Raw genomic sequence first — 14825 nt, forward strand, 5'->3', positions numbered from 1 at the left:
ATGGAAGTATGTGCCTCTGAGAATATCTGCATTCCCTAAAGTAGGTATTTGCATGCATCTTCCAGAGAGCATACAAAAACATCCCTGCCTGGATAGTTTTCATGGGCTCCAGTCTTACTCCCAGCTGCAGAGCCTATGGGTCAGTCGCTTAGTGAGTGACTTCACAAACATTTCTTTGAATGCTCTGTGCGGCCCACACAGTAACGGACACCAGGCATACAAAGCTATTTCCTGCTTTTGGTGAACAGACAGAATATTGTGGGAGCTAGAAAAGTAAGAAGAGAAGCTGGTTAAGTGGTAGGTTAGAAGCTATTTCAAGATTTCAGACCAAATAAAGAAAGACGCTGTGACACCCCGAAGGCAGTGGACGGACAAGGACGGAAAGCGCAGTGGTTGAGAAGGGCCAGTGGCATTTGGCGGTGTTTCTGGCGTGAATGGGACAGTCACATCGATGGTGGCCAGTGGTGGGGATGTAAGGAAAGGAGCAGACTGAGATGAGTGGAAGGGACAGACCTAAGATCTTACTGGATTTTACTGAGCGTGGAGAGGTTATCATGGTGTGCGTTCCTGGAGGACACAACTCTGCTGACCCAAGCAAGGCAGCTCCGCCGGGATGGACAAAACATGTAAGAATCCTACCACCTAGAATTCCGGTCACTTGAGGGCTGTCAGGGAGCACTGGGGAGGCTCCACGTGCAGCCAGCCATGCCTTCAGAGGGACTGGCAGGCAAGTCTCCTGACCGAGCGTGCAGGCAGGATTGCGGCATGGATTCAGCGGCAGCCTGACCGGTCACTTTGCATCCAGCCTGGAGGTCCATCAGGCAAATCTCTGTGAGACGTCACACTTCCTCTACACTGTGAGGTCTAAAGTCATGAACGAAGAGGGGCGCCTGGGTGGCTCAGTCAGTTAAAGCATCCGACTCTTGATTTCAGCTCAGGTCATGATCTCAGGATGGTGAGATCAAGCCCCGCTTCAGGCTCCGCGCCTGATCCTGTCTCTCCCTCTCCCCCCACCTCCAAGTGCACTGTCTCTAAATAAACAAATAAAAGAAGAAACTTGTATTTCTCATTTATGGCCATCTTTCCCTTTCAAAAATGTGCATCTGTAAATGGGGCCCGGCATCCGGGAGACTTGGAGCTCACGTCTGAGAACAATGCTTCACCCACAGGGAGCTGAGGCCCAGACGGAAGCAGTGCGTGGTCAAGGGCACGCAGCTAAGGTTGCAGGGTGAGTCTGAAAACCCGGGCTCTGTGCCTCCAGAGGCAGCATCCCAGCAAGGGCCGGAGAGCTCACCAGCTTGCAAGCAGCCCGTTCCCTTACGTCAGAATGCTTGAAGAAACCCTTGATTTCCTCGGTCCTCCCATTTCCCACGCTTCACGCAAGTGCTTACCGCGTATTCCCGCCCCCTCATCTCCTCTTCCCTCTATTATCTGTAATAATCTGGAAGCGGGCTTCCCTCAGGCTCTTCCCTGATGGGGCCTCTCACCCTGAGTCTGAGAAGAGGCAACACTGCCTCCTGGTGGCCAATTCTGGGCTCTGCAGAGGGGCAGGCCCATCAGCACGACCCTGTCTGCATCCACCCAGGAAAGGAGAGGAAGACCTTTCTCTCAGTTTTTGGCAAATAAAGGCGGAGGGCAGAAGGACGAAGTGTGAGCACACCTGGGACGTCTGCAGAGTGGCCCGGCACCTGCTCTGGTCCTCACCTGCACGTGTTGATGCTGCGGTGCCCAACCCCCCGCTGGGGTCTCCTCTCCCCAGCACAGAAACCCTCTCTCAGGGAGGGCCTACAATCAGTCCCCTCCTGGCTTGCTATTGAAGCCATAATGCACGCAGTCCACACTGGGAGAACGCTATCATATATTTATATATATATATATATACATATATTAGAACAAACAGGAGGTACATTAACTTCAATCCTTCCTGGTAACTCTCAAAGGTTATTAAAGGTAATCTAGCTTCGGAACCCCAACAACACTTCTCACATCCCTTTTTATCTCCTCCAAAATTCTCCTTCATCCTTTCCCCTTGATACGGTGCCTTCACTGCACGCATGTTCTGAAATGAACAAAATGACCCCCCTCCCACTCTTCTCATTCCGGTCCCTCTCAGTCTTTACTCCCCTCGTCCTTTCTGCCTCTCGGTTTTTCATTTTGGACACAGCCCCGTTCCCTAGGTCTTTTCTTTCTCCTTCGGCTCCAGTCCGATCCATCTGTCTCCTCCTTTACCCCTGCTCACAAATGCCTGAAGCCCCTGCCAGCCTGGCAGGCACTCTTGGCGGTGTGGAGAAGGGCATGAGCCCACCTGAAATGTCAGGCCGTGGGATGGGCCAGCAGGAGGCAAGACTGCGAAGGCCCTCCTACCTGGGAGGTTCCATCGAAGCCGCTCCCGCACGTGTGCTGTGTGCTCTCGCTGGTGCCTCTCCTGGCCTCCCGCACATGTGTAGACACAAGAATATACAGGAAACGATCTCTAAACCTCCCAAGTGAGACTTGAAACCATTTCACAAGGATGGATACTTACTGGCCAAAAGGAAGACAGAAAAGCCTCTGAAGGTTATTAGCTTCTGGCTCTGGGCTGATGCTAATAACAGGTAAGCTAACGAATGTGCCCTTAGGAGGGTCTGTGGACGTCCAGCAACACACGTTCTCAGCTTGACTCTCTATCACAGGGGACCCAGTGGAATAATGGACCCACTGAGAGTAGGGGTGCCTCATCACTGGCAGAATCCCCACGCTGACTCCCTGACCTGTGGAATGAGGGATACTGGAGTAGGGAAAGCCAACAGAAAGCTCTGGGAACTGCCTTTCCTTTACCAAAATTGTAAACCCAAAGCAATAGCACATGCCTTAGGCATCAATGCTACCAGAGCCTGCAGGGGAAAGAGAACTCCACAACTCCTTCTGCCTTTCTTGTCCGAATGGTAAGGACACCAGATGAGTCAGAGGGAAGGACCGTGGTCACTGCACCCTTAATCAGGTGGCAATGTCCACCCTCGTTGTGGTTCCGAACATGTCACCTTCACCGAAGCAAGCCGGCATTGCCCCGCTGCCCGGGAGGCTGACCTGGCATGTAACTTCCCCCATTTCCCCCAGTAAAGACCAGAAACAAGGCGCCTCGCATGGATCGGGCATCAGCACCTCCTCGCGCTCCTACCTCGTGGCTGGGCCAGCTCTCCTGCCTTCTCATACGACAGACCAGAAGGAACCGGAATGTCTGAACATGTCATCCACTATCACGCTCCTGGATGGCACTGTACTCACTGGGTCTGAAGTGAGGAAGAAGCAAGCATGAGAGAAGGTGAAAGAGAAACCTCCCCAAAGCCTGAAGACCCACCACATTGACAGTGTTTCTAGAGGCAGCAGCTGAGAATGTCAGAACGCTCTCTAAAGTGGGAGAGATAGCATTAACGCTTCGTAGCACCCATTGCAAAGACACAGACACAGCTCTCCATGGGCTCTGCACATCTTGGAGGCTGCAAATAGGATATGTAGGCATACTTCTAAATACGATTATTTTTTTCAAAGATTCTATTTATTTATTTGAGAGAGAGAGTGAGCAAGAGAGAGAGCACAAGCAGGGGGAGAGGCAGAGGGAGAAGCAGACACTCTCCCTGACCAGGGAGCCCAATCCAGGGGCTCGAACCCTGGGATCCTGACTTGAGTGGAAGGAAGACACTTGACCGACTGAGCCACCCAGGTGCCCCTAAATACAATTACTGAGTAACCTTGAAGATGGCTGGTTTCAGGGCAGAGAGTAAAGAGCAAGAAGGTCTACCGCCTAGACCTCAGTGTCAGGTCCAGGCAGTGGTTCTGGCCGTCTTGTCCCTGAGGGCTGTGCGTCAACACATGCAGTGGTATTTCCTGTGGGACAGACAGGTGATGCATTTTATAGAGATTCTGACAAATCCCACTGCAAGAATCACCACACAGTCCCCTGGGCTTGGAATGAAGCCATGCCATCTTCTGCCAACAACTATCCTCAATTTGGTAAGCAGCTCCCGGCCTCCTATTGACCCTGGTAGAAAATTCATGTTTAACCATAAGGCACCAGTTAATTGTGTAACCCGAACTGTCCATCATAACTGTGTTTTTTCTCATCTACCAAATCACAAGATTGGAGATTGATGGTAATATTCAGCTATCCATGGAAATGGTATGTATCAGAACAAGTGTGAGCTAGTTGCACAGGTAGCTAGGTCGTTCACTCACCTGGTACCTGTGCCTCTTGCTGTGTGTACTGCTTTGCCCTTAACAAACACCTGGGGCCTCATGGGGGTTCCCTATGAAAAGCTAACAAAAAGGGTAAAACCGGTTTAAGATGGGTTCGTATAATATACTCATAACCAGCCAAATGTACGACAACCACAACAAATGTGCACAGCCCAAATGTATGAAAGGGGATGGCTGTAAAATGCAACAGTGAAGGGAAATCCTTCCGGGGGCAGAATCCAGGAAGTAAATTTGCTTTTTAAAAACCTTTAGGAAGAAAGATCAAGAACAGAGAAGAAATAGAACAAAAATTTCTTACTAAGTACCAAGACATTATAAAACAGTAGTAATTAAAACACTATGGTATCAGTGCCAACATAGCTAATGGGAAAGGATAAAGAGTATACAGAATTGCCTGCTAATATACAGAACATTGATGAATGACATTACAAACCAACGAAATACTAAGCTATTCAATAAATAGTGCTGGGAAAATTGATTATGCATATGGAAAAAGGCTAGTATCTATGTCGCACCATCAGTGAAAATAATTGTGTAATGAGTTAACCAGCATATATAAACAGCAAACCCTGAAATCTTACCCCAAAATGGAAGGCCATGCCTTGGGGTAACCAAGGAGGTATTAACAAGACACGAAAATCACAACCAATTAAGAGAAAGATGGGTATGTCTGCGGACCTGTGTGTGTATTATGTAACTGCAGAAACGTATTTGTTCATCCAACACCTGAGCGACTACCACCGTCCGTTCATACCCTCCGGCTTCGGCAGGTGGCTGCGCAAACCACACCCCACAGCCTCTGCCCCAGAGAGAGTGCTGACCCATAAGCAAGCAAGCCGAACAATGCTGCACTTAAACAGCACAATGAAAATACCACTTTTAGGATCATCAACTCCATCCTAAAGGATCTTTACTTCCAGACGAATTATTAATCAATGTATCAGTGCAGTTGTGGTGACAGACGGCAGACCAGGAGGTGACAGTTTCCCCAAAGGCATCTGCCCTACTTGCTTAGTCATTCAGGAAGTATGTCCTGAGTGCCAGACATAATAAGCCTGGGATACAAGATGAATAAGAAATAATTTCTCCTCTACCCACAAGTGGGAAAGCTCTGAGACCAATGATGGATGGAGGCAGAGGGAGAAGGAGAAAGCCCAGTGCCAGGCAGCGGACGTCACGATGGTGGGAAGCTTCCGTTGCCATCGGGGGCATATTGAAGCACCTATCCCAGATCCCGCTCTATGCTCACGCTCCAATACCCAACAGTGAAGGCAAAGAAAATATTTTGATTCAGATAATTGGGTGAATCTTAAGTAAGTCAGAATTCTAAATGCATGCATTGCTATAAAATTGTAATCATGTGTTAAAGGCTGTTATTCCAATTACCAGCCAATGACGTTCGGAGGTTCAGAACAAAAACAAGGATTCCAGAGCTCCCAACGGCAGGCAGGGTTTTCGGAGGTAAGCGTAGTGCACCAGCGAAGGGTTCTTTTGGGGAAAAGCAGACACTAAGTGGCAAAGAACTTGAGTTTCAGTCCTGATTGTGCCGCATGCTAACTGTCCAAGCCTGGAGTAAGTGATTTATCGTCTCGGAGCTGGGGAATCGCATCACGAATGTGATGCACTCATCGCGACCACTAACGCGAGGTGGTGAACAGAGCGGCGTACGCGCATGACCACCAAGGGACGTGTGCTCGCAAAGCATTTCTCAGTGTTGCAAAGTGCGTCCTTCCCATAACTGCTTCACTTTGTTTTTACCGAAGTATGATTTTCACATAATAAAATGCACACATTTGAAGTATATCGTTCACTGAGTCTGGCAACTGTATACGTCCGTTTAACTACCAAGAACGTCAAAACGTAGAACCTTACCATATCCTGAAAAGATCCTCTCTTCAGAAATTAATCTCATCAGAACACACACACACACAAAAACAAACCAAAACCACCACTGCCCTTGCTTATATCAGCATGCCTCTGGAGGACTGTAGTCTGTGATTTTCTTTTCTAGAAACATCTCAATCAGATTTCTGGCCTCATGCCTGTGCTGGCTTCATAAAAATAGTGGGACTCACTTCCTCCTCCTGCCTTTTCTGGAAGAAAAATGCACAACAAGGGTAATATTTCTCTTTAAGTCTTTGATAGGATCCACTAGTGAAGTCAGCTGAGCCTCAGACTGTCTTTGCTGAAAGGCCTTTTTTTTCAAATTTAAATATATATGTATATATATGTTTCCAGATTTTCTTTCTGCTGGTGTTCGTCTTCGTCAAAGAAGCTTACCTGCTCCACTTTTACTGTTGACTCTGTTGGCACGTGTGTTACTATGTTTCATCTCGATATTGTCTGTAATAGATTTATTGATAGCCCTTTAATATTTTCTCACACTGATTACTTGTGCCTTCTTTCTTTTTTCTTTTTTATTGATTGGTTTAGCTTGGGGTTCATGAATTCTGCAAATCTTTTCCGCATGTCCACTTTTGGTCCCGTTGATTCTATTATCTGTCTTTATTTCATTGATTTCTGCTCTTAATTATTTTCCCTCTTCTACATATTTCGGATTCCCGATGCTCTTCCTTTCCTAGCTTCTAGACACGGAGGTTTGTACAAAAGGGCAGAAGGAAGAGGTCGACGCTCCGGGTGCACAGAACTATACATTTCTTTCTAGTACTGCTTCGGTTGCACTGGCACTTGGACGTGTTGAGTTCTTTTTGTCATTCAGGCTCTAAATGTTCTGATCTCCTTTGTAATACCCCTTTGACTCAAGGATTTTTGTTTCTTGGTGGGGTTTTTTTTGCTGCCTAATTTCTCATTTGACCTTTTCCAGATATCATATTATCGGTGATTTTTAACATTTGAGGTCAGAGTGTTGCAGGACCCAAAGATCAAAGGCATAGACAAGGCTACAGCTGAGCTGAAGGAAGACACAGCACCAACGCAGAGCAGTCACCCTGGCCTCCCCGGACAGAGGGGAGACTCTGCTTAGATAGAGACAGCGCTCGGCAGGTTCCCACTCTGGTCCAGTATGCTAATGAGGGAAGAGGAAAGGAGTGCCTCATCCTGACTGGTGGGAAGGGCCTCGTCCCTTCTTTTATTTTAAAATTTTTTATTTAAATTCAATTTAGTAAACATATAGTGTATTATTAGTTTCAGGGGTAGAATTCAGTGATTCATCAGTTGCAGACAACACTCAACGCTCATTCCATCAAGTGCCCTCCTCAATTAATGCCTGTCACCCGGTTACCTCATCCCCCCACTCCCCTCCCCTCCAGCAGCCCTCGGTTTGTTTCCCAGAGCTGAGAGTCTCTTATGCTTTGTCTCCCTCTCTGATTTCATCTTATTTTATTTTTCCTTCCCTTCCCCTATGATCTTCTGTTTTCTTACGTTCCACATGTGAGTGAAATCATACAGTATTTGTCTTTCTCTGGCTGACTTATTTCACTTAGCATAATACCCTCTAGTTCCATTCAAAAGTTCATTCTTTTTGGTGACTGAGTAATATTCCATTGTATATGGACCACATCTTCTTTATCCATTCATCTGTCGATGGACATCTGGGTTCTTTCCATAGTTCGGCTATTGTGGACATTGCTGCTATAAACATTGGGGTGCAGGTGCCCCTTCAGATCACTACATTTGTATCTTTGGGGTAAATACCCAGTAGTGCAATTGCTGGGTCGTAGGGTGGCTCTATTTTTGACTCTCTGAGGAACCTCCACACTGCTTTCCAGAGTGGCTGCACCAGCTTGCATTCCCACCAACAGTGCAAGAAGGCTCCCCTTTCGCCACATCCTCGCCAACATGCGGTGTTTCCTGACTTGTTAATTTTAGCCATTCTGACTGGTGTGAGGTGGTATCTCATTATGGTTTTGATCTGTCTTCCCCTGATGGGAGGGCCTCATCCTGAATGGTCGATACTGGCAGGCGACCCAGGCGGCTCGCGGGTGCTTTTTGGTGCCGGGGTCCTCTGTTTTAAGTCGGGCTTATATACCAGGGCACATCCTGGCTGCATCTGGGTTCTGCTCTGTGAGAGAAATGGTTTAGCAAGAACAGCCAATGGGAAGCGCCCCACACGTGCCGTGTTTTGGGAGCTTGTTCCCCCGGTCCCTAACAGTCTCAAGAGAACACACTTTCTATGACATCACTCTCTTAAAACAAACTGAGACTTCTCTGATGGCCCAGCCTATGGCTGGTGTCAGTAAATGTTTACGAATATATTTGTATTTTGTGTGCAGTGTTGGTAATAGGTTAAGGCGGTTGACAGTTATGTCCAAATCCCCTGTATCTTTATGACTTTGCCTAGTTGTTTTTTCAGTTACTGAGGGATGTGGAGAATCTCCCACTCTGATTATGGATTTACACATTTCTCCACTCTCCAACAAAGACTGACTTCTGCTAGTGTTTGTCTCATATACTTTAGAGCTCCGTTACTAAGTGCACACAAATGAAAACTGCTCCTAGTTCACTGTTAGATTTCCATCATTTCTTTGGATGGGTTTCACTTCTCTGCTGAAATTCTCCATCTGCTTCTATGTACTGTTCATCTTTCCCTTTAAATCCTCTAACACATTTACTGGGGTTACTTTATAGCCCACGCCTGCTAATTCCATAATCTATGTCTTTGGGCCTGATTCTATGACCAATTTTTTTCTCCTGATAATGGATCACATTTTCTTGCCTCTTCGTTTGGCTCTTTAGTTTTTAAAATCTCATTCTGTACAGTCCATGTGAAAGAATAACTGAGAAGTAAACAGACAGTATTTGCTCCTTGAAAAGGGTTAGAAGCTGAACCAAACACATCTGTAATCGGGCTGTCTGAGCTTTGCTGCAGCCTTAATTGGATTCCGTTCACCACTGGCTTCAAATACTTTGAGGGCTGGATCAAGACGTTCCCGTCAGAAGGCTTGGGATATGAGAATTAAGATTCTGAGCGTCTCTCGAGGCTTTACAAGCCAGCAGCAGGTCCCTGAGCCTTAGGAGACTCGCTCCACCCACTAGGACAGGCTTTGATTCGCTGATGCCTTGCATTCTGTGAAGGCCCAGGAGCCGTGGGGGAGCGGTTCTCAGTCCTGCGCTCCCCGAAGCCTTCACGAGGGCCCTGCCGCGTGCTCAGGAAGGGTTCTGCGCACCTGGGGACTCACTCTACCTTCCTGTTCTCCCCTCAGCCCTCAGTGCTGCTATTGTGCTCTCAGTGAAGGGCTCGTGAAAAGATCTAGGGGTGGGTGTGGAGTCACTCTGGGACCAGACATCCTCAGGTTCCTCAGAACCATCATGTCGGCCCCACACGGCAGATGAAAGTCGGTGGAGCGACTGACTTCGGCTCAGGTCACGATCTCAAGGTCCTGGGGGGATCTGCTTCTCCCTCTGCGCCTCCCCCTGCTCATGCTCTCTCTCTCTCAAATAAATAAACAAAATCTTAAAAAAAAAAAGGCGGGGGACATTTGGGTACAACATCCTACCATTTCTGAGGTAAAGAGAAATGTGCCAAAGATTAAAGCAGCCACCGCTTCTCTTTTTTCCAGGAAGGACTTGTCTCTCACTGGAACTTAGTTCCGTTCTTACTGGGATCTAGTTCACTCAGGTTTTCTCTGTTCCCAGGTCTACATTGCTTTTAAAAATACTCATGATTATGGAAAAAAACCCAAAACCCCTATGATTATGTCACTTACCTGAACTGGCCTCACTCTCAGGGCAGTGCTGTGGTCTCCTGCGGCTTCCTACATCCTGACGACGCTCGGCTTAGTGTCGGGGACGTGAATGTGAATAAATCATCCCTGCGGTGGGAAAGAACGAAATGCAGATTTTAAATCGTTACCAGGGTAAATCTGAATTTCAATCAGTTTTACGCACCAGAGAAAATAAAATTCCTTGCTACCTAACATGCGCCCATTTCTAAGGGCTTCTACATGAAGAGATGTAGACGGTGCGCTGCCCAAAGTTCCCAAGCCAAGGGACAAGCCCGGAGAGGGAGAAGCAGGCTCCCCGTGGAGCAGGGAGCCCGAGGCGGGACTCAATCCCAGGACCCTGGCATCATGACCCGAGACGCTTAACTGACTGAGCCACCTAGGTGCCCAGGAGAATCTGTTCTTAACTCACACAAAGGCTCCACTCACAAAGGCTAGCCTTGGTCTCTGTGTTACTGTCCTCTGCGGCTGACAGACTCCGACTCCTAAACAGTAACCATGCACCACCCTCCGCTCGCCTGCTGTGGACCAGCAGAAAGAGTACAGACTGCCGTGCACTAATTAACGACAGTGTCCTGCTCCTTTATCGTGCCAGGTCCTGAGACTTCCCAGGCAGACTTCCACTCGTGGCTGAAGTTCCCCCAAATCAAACACAAAGTGGGAAGTGCCGGAAGAATCCTGGCATCATTTTTGAAAAACAAAACAAAACAAAACTGGACACCTTTTTACTCGATGTTAATATTCATCTTTTCGTGGAGACAGAAATTCTTGATTGTGATGTATCTCATCCACTTTATTTGCTGAAAAGGACAAGTGGGCATTACTGCTATTTGCAAGAATGTTGCCTGAGTTATCTAGAGTAACTGGTCACATACCAAGGCCAGATATGGAAAAGAAAACACCGGCAAAGGTAGAGAGAAGCCCTCAGCTACTAATAGACAAGCCAGCCCCTCTTCAGGAAGCTTCGGGCAGTGCGGTAGGAGAAACCTTCTCAAATAAAGTTCTTTTTCAATAAACTTCCTGACAATTACTTTGCGATCTCATTCCTTTAAAAGAGGGTGAGTTTATCCCTACTTATATATTATTTGGAGTATAAGTTGGAATAACTGTGACGTAAAATCTGAACCAAAACTTTCACTTAAGTCTATTTATGTGTCTGTGCACAGATTATGTGAAAGTTTGTAATTCATTTATTTAATTGGTTCTATCAAAAAATATTTTTTATCTACTGTTGTCTTCCTAGTGCTTAGATAATTGCCCAGCACAGTGTCTCCTGTTCAGATATTCTAGTGAAGAGACACCTAAGAATAATACGGAAAAATAAATAAATATCATTTCTAGAAATGATAAACATGGTCTCTGCCTAATTTAATATCTAAACCAGACACTTTTGATCGTAATTGATGATTACACCAGGAAAGCAGGTGCCATCAGGCACTGCCTGGGAAGAAACAAGACGGATGGTCATCTCAGTGAAAAGTTCTATGAAGAAAGTGAGTCAAGGTTCTGGCTTGGAATCGCGAATAAATGGGACAGGGTTTAAGTGAGTGGGGAGGTAACTCAGGGGTTCAGGAGAAGCCCTGAGCAAAGGCTGGCCCTTGATGCAGGATCCGAGTGCTGAGAATGAGTCCCTGCAAAGACTGGAGAAGAGTGATGCTGTCGGGGGCGGGGGGTGCAGTCCCCAAGTACAAGGGTCAGAGAAGGAAACTCGGTGCTGTATGCAAGAAACAGAAGGAAACGCTGCGGCCACTGTCAAGCTAAGGAAACAAAGTGGCAGAAGCCGGGGAGGTGGGGGAATGAGGCTGCACCCCGCTCTGCAGTCAGCTGTCCGCAGGGGCCCTGCTGCGGGGCTGGCCATTTACTCCACGTGAGGTGGTGACTCACTGAGATGTGAGCGAGAAAGGCTCACAGTTAGAGGGAAATAGTCATGACAGTCGTGTGCTAATGTAATGTTCTTAAATCCATCTAATGGTATTAAGGCATTTGACAAAACGTCACGATGAGGGTGTTTTTTTTCCCCTAAAGTGAATTCTTTTACATGAACAATGCCTTACTTTTTGCACAAGTTTTCATATGGTGGTTATATGGAAGTACACTTGTATTTATTGTGTGTGTGTGTGTGTGTGTGTGTGCGCGCGTAAAGCATCGTCCTGGAATATTCTAAGGCACTGGAATTATTTGAGGGGTTACTTGGGTATCTAGGTTCGGTATAAGTTCAGCACAGAGCGGTGTCAATGATTAGAAGGGTGAAGTTGTTGTAAGTAAGTAGAATCAGGACCAGTAAAAACGTCATAGGTCTAAAAAGCATCTTGCTTGTTAATAGGAAGGCCTGCATTAAGTTCAGAAAATCAATTGCAGGCCACAATACAGGCTATGCGGCTTGACGACAGTTAGCATCAACAAAGGCCTCCACGTTTTCTGGCAGTAAGCTCAGGACGTGATAATGTTACTTAACAGCCGATGCCATCTTCGAATGCAGTCATAGATAACATCACTCCCAAATAATGAGGAAAGGTCATGCGCTCTATTCTGCTCAGACCAATTCTGCAGTAAAGACTAATTAGAAAACCAGAGTGAGGAGAATTCTGGAAATCTTGCCACTGGGGAAAAGGTGGATGAAATTGGCTCTGTTCTGAACCCAGGAAGAGAAGGTGACTGGAAATTGGGTTGTTGGCTTCACACTGAGACAGGGCAGCCGTGTCTATCATATTTCTCTGAATGGCTCTAAATCGGTCTTGCCACACTTACCCCAAAGGTTACGTAGGAGTCTTCAGCTTTATCATATGCCCTGTAATCTTATTTCAGGCTAGAATTTTAGAAATGTGCTTCCATAACGCCACTTCTCAAAAGTTTATTACCAACAGATGGAAATCCCCAGGGAAAGGAACTTGGGGGTAGGAGGAGAGCCACGAGCCACTTCTCAAAAGTTTATTACCAACAGATGGAAATCCCCAGGGAAAGGAACTTGGGGGTAGGAGGAGAGCCACTAGGTGCCCCCACTCTAGTCTGAGCAGTAGTGTGGTGACCAACTTTCCATTCTACAATATAACTTTTCAGACACAGGCGTGCACAGTAACACAGTAGCCCCATGAGGAGGCATCTGAGTTTACAGATAGCGGCATCAGGAATCTTCTCAATGTCTCTATTACAAGCTGTTCCCTACAGATGGTACCCAAGAGAAATACAGGGTCACCAAGCTATCAAGAATTCTGAGGGGGCGCCTGGGTGGCTCAGTAGGTTAAACATCTGCCTTCGGCTCAGGTCATGATCTCTGGGTCCTGGGATCGAGCCCCACGTTGGGCTTCCTGCTCAGCAGGGAGTCTGCTTCTCTCTCTCTCCCTTTGCTCCTCCCCACCGCTTGTTCTCTCTCTCTCAAATAAATAAAAATCTTAAAAGAAATTTTTTTTAATGTTTAAAAAAAAGAAGTCTGAGAGCAGGGAAAACCTACTGAATGAGTGACAGGTGCAGACATACATAAGGATAATAACGATAATGAAATAAAACGAATAACATTAGCAGCCACCAAACAGTTCTTAATGCTGGGCGTGGAGCTAAGCGCTCCATGCTATCACTTATCCTCGTGCAAATCTGTCAGTTGTTTCTGTCACTGTGCCTTTCTACAGATAACAACACGTAAGGACACGTCTGGGGAGAGGGGAGATGAAGAATCCGGGCTGTCTGACACCAAAGGCTGAACTCTCAGCCACTACAAAATGGAGCCCCCCGCCCAAGGGAGGTACAGTGAGGACAGAAATCCCGTTGACTAGAACAGCTGCAAAGAGCTTTGCAGAAGTCCAGCAAGAGGCCACAGCGAACCCAAGCACCCAGGTGCCTTTGTCTGCCATTGCCATATCTTCACTCCAAGGCCAGAGGGATTTTTAAATAAGTCTGTCTCTCACTAAGGAGGCAAATACAATAATTTCCCAGGAGAGGAGGTCTTATGATTTGGAGGCCAGTAGATACTAGACTAGCTAGGATTTAATGCAATCACAATGGTCCTTAGGGAACCATGCAGGCCAGCTAAAAGCAAAGATATTTCATATGTATCTGATAACTTACCTAGCAAACCTAGTTTTTAAGACTATAAAAGCTCTATCCTTAATAATATGGTCTTGGCTGGATTTTAAATGAACATCAAAAACACATACAAACTGCCACTTATAAGATTAATAAGTTCTGGAAATCTAATGTACAGCATGGTGATGCTAGCTAATAATGCTGTATCATGCACTCTTACGTTGCTAGGAGAGTAGATTTTAAATGTTCTCGCCATGAAAAAGAAATGGTAATTATGTGACATGATGGAGGAATTAGCTCTATACTATGGGGATAATCATTTTGCAATCTATAAATGTATCAAATCCACACACTGTATACCTTAAACTCACACAACGTTATTAGTCAATTATATCTCAATAAAGCTGGGGGAAAAATAAAAATTTAAAAAGTAATTGAATATATAAATAAATACATAAATACATATATTAATTATAGAGAAAGAGAAAGAGAAGTTTGCAAGAAGTTATAATCCAAAAGATGTTTGACAGGTGCAAATTTTGAAAAACTACAAGAAGGACAAATATTCCATATTCTGAGGCAATGATTTAGCATTAAAAATGGTAGGTTGGGTGGGAAGCATGTGTTTTCTCTAAATGGCTAGAAGGGTATCTCCCGTTCTAAATGCGCCTGGAAATCCTGGCTGCTCCCACAGGGAGAGCTGGAGCTGTTTCTTCTCCCCTTGAACCCGAGCAGGCTGGTGACTCACCAGGAACCGGGAAACTCACTTAGAACCAGAGGATGCCATGGAAGCCGGGAGGCGATATTTTGCACAGTGATAGATAACTAGGGCTGTAGGCGTGACACTCTTTCCGCAGATATTACAGAGAAATGGAATAATTCTCCAGGGACACA

At 46.3% G+C, this 14825-nt stretch overlaps 1 long non-coding RNA gene across 3 annotated transcripts in view; it reads right to left on the reverse strand.

The window, feature by feature from the left end:
* Positions 1–14825, reverse strand: part of LOC121105775 — a 366257-nt gene that overhangs the window by 67717 nt on the left and 283715 nt on the right. For all 3 annotated transcript variants that reach the window (XR_005838435.1, XR_005838433.1, XR_005838434.1), the window contains exon 2: positions 9900–10004. This is a non-coding gene — a long non-coding RNA (uncharacterized LOC121105775). The remainder of the gene's footprint in view (positions 1–9899; positions 10005–14825) is intronic.

This window comes from Ursus maritimus, unplaced genomic scaffold (genome assembly GCF_017311325.1).
Source record: "Ursus maritimus isolate PB19 unplaced genomic scaffold, ASM1731132v1 scaffold_3, whole genome shotgun sequence".
Lineage (NCBI taxonomy): Eukaryota > Metazoa > Chordata > Mammalia > Carnivora > Ursidae > Ursus > Ursus maritimus.